Source organism: Mus caroli, unplaced genomic scaffold (genome assembly GCF_978045245.1).
Source record: "Mus caroli unplaced genomic scaffold, Mus_caroli_1 scaffold_14, whole genome shotgun sequence".
Lineage (NCBI taxonomy): Eukaryota > Metazoa > Chordata > Mammalia > Rodentia > Muridae > Mus > Mus caroli.
The window spans coordinates 63,167,237-63,169,775 of NW_028227269.1; the positions used below are offsets into that span (position 1 = coordinate 63,167,237).

Sequence of the window (2,539 nt, forward strand, 5' to 3'; positions counted from 1 at the left end):
GGAGAATGTAGAAGTTCAGAGATTACAGAACTAAAAACTCGAGGAAAGGCCTTGCTATTCACAGTGGAAAATGAAAATAAAAGCTTGAGTTGTATTTTTCTCTGTTTTGATCATCAACCTGTTTATTTGTAAAAACACAACCAAGCCTTTTAAAAATAGTCGATTACAGTTCTGGGACTAGGGCCGGCCAACAGCACAGCTATGTGCCCTGGCTCCTACCTGGCTAGGTTTTTTAGCCCTGAGTTCTCAGCATGGCTGCCTCCAGGGTTGAAGGCCGGGGATTTGCAACAGCCGGTTTTGTTGACCATCCCTGGTATCTGTGCTCTTCTCTTTCCTGGGCTACTCCAGCAGGCGTGTTCGCTAAGGCCTTTCTGATCCAGTCCAACACTGTCATCAAGGAATCAGACAGGAAGAAAACTTCGGGCTAATGTGACAGCTGCTTTCCCCACCCTTGCATCCGATCAGGTCTCTGAATTGACACCTGGAAAGGAGGAGCTAAACATTGTGAAGTTGTATGCTCACAAAGGGGGTGCAGTGACTGTGTACGCATGTGGTGGTAACCCCATCCTATTTGAACTGGAAAAAAATTTTTTGCATGCAACAGTGTGATCCTATTCTGATCTTCTACCAGCCTTTATAACATGGCCTCTAGTACTCAAAAACAAAACAAAACAAACAAAAACAAAAAAAAACAAAAAACAAAAAAAACAAACTCTACTACTCAAAAAATCTAGTCAGGGTAAAGCAGATTTGATGCTTCAAGGAGTAGTGGCGCCCCCTATTGGTCAGCCTCAGGTACTACTGAGAACAGAAAGCTAGCAATCGGAGTGGCTGCCACATCCACAATTCAAATGCTGGCTTCAGGCCTGCCGGGAAAGGGCTTCTCTATGCTCCATACTTATTAGGACCACTTATGGAAATCTGGAGACAAGTCCTCTCCACCTGCCATTACCCCGCTAGCAGTGGATCCCACAAATAGCAACGAAAAGAAAGTGGACTTGGGTCTGCGTGGAAACCCGAGGAGCCTCGCCCAGCAGGGAGAGGAGGATGAGAACGTTCCTCCCTCAGAAGCCTCTGAAAACACCAGCTCCAGGACCCTGAGCCTTGGATGGAGCCATTCCTTGGATGGCTATTCCCTTCAAGAGCAAATGGATGAGCTATCACAGCAGTGCTTCCTGCATGCCTTGAAGAGCCGAGTCAAAGAAGCTGACCTCTCTTTGTTCACCAGCACACTCCTTGGCAGACACATGTTCTCCTGCTGCCCTGAAGGACAGCAACTAAAGATAAAGAAAACGAGCTATAAAACGTTCTCTAAGTCCCTGCACCACATGCAGCAGGAGCCGACTGTCCAGGCTAAGGAGCTGAGAAAGGAGTGAAGATTATTGTGGCTGTGGACTGGAGACACCGGACTATCCAGGAAGGCAACAGGGAACAGCCTTCTCTCCCTATAGATATAAATCCCTCAACTGTGTCCCTGCCAGCATGAATCAGCTCTTCCACAAGAAAGGGAGCACCCTTGAGAGCAGTGAGGTTCAAAGGATCGTCATTGAATATGCCAGGGTGTAGCTTTCAGTAAAGAATTACAGTTTTTATTTGCAAAAGCTGGAACTGCTCATATCAGTTATGAACTCAGAGCCTGGGTTCCCAGGGGATCCACTACATAAAATGAGTCTTGAAAGCAACAACCTGGTGGGCGCAGACACCCGAAATCTGGTGAAGCTGGACCCTATGTGACTGCATCTTAGAGAAAAATGAACAGCACTTGGTCATGAAGCATCTATGAACTGTCCCCTGACCAAGTGTTGGAAAAAATCTGCAGCCTGCCTACCAAGTGACATTTCCTGGCCAGGAACCCATTTCTAAAGAAAGGGAAACTCTGTCCAACTGCTATCATCCTTATACAGAATAAAATTGTAATAAAAAGGTGACTGTGGTCCGGAACTTGGAGACCTATGGCCTAGATCCATGCTCAGTGGCTGCCATTCTCCAGTTGTGACATCAGGCCACCACCATCGTCTCTCCTGCCCCTGGAGCGAAAGGCTGTGCAGGTCCAGGGAAACCAGATCCACTGCCTTGGCCAGCTATTGCTTGAATGGTATTGGCTTCTGGAAAAATAAATCCAAGGCTTAGAAAAGGCTCCCAAACCTGGAAAAAAGTGACAAGACTCATTTTATGTAGTGGATCCCCTGGGAACCCAGGCTCTGAGTTCATAACTGATATGAGCCGTTTCAGCTTTTGCAAATAAAAACTGTAATTCTTTACTGAAAGATTTTATTCTAATACATATTAGAATAAAATTGCATAGATACATAGATAGATAGATAGATAGATAGATAGATAGATAGATAGATAGATAGATAGATAGATAGATATAGACCATTAGAAAATAAGCCTTAGGGCTAGGAGTATCAGTACACATCACTGACAATGCTGTCCATGAATCATTGGCTTCAGCCAAACTTCCCCTCACAACCCTTCTTGTTTTTATTTTGTCACAATGTCACAATGTCTCTGAAGAACATTAAGATGCCAAGTGATC

At 45.2% G+C, this 2,539-nt stretch overlaps 1 pseudogene; it reads left to right on the top strand.

The window, feature by feature from the left end:
* Window positions 1-251: 251 nt before the first annotated feature.
* Window positions 252-2,159, top strand: LOC110306534 (eukaryotic translation initiation factor 2D-like; annotated as a pseudogene).
* Window positions 2,160-2,539: the final 380 nt, after the last annotated feature.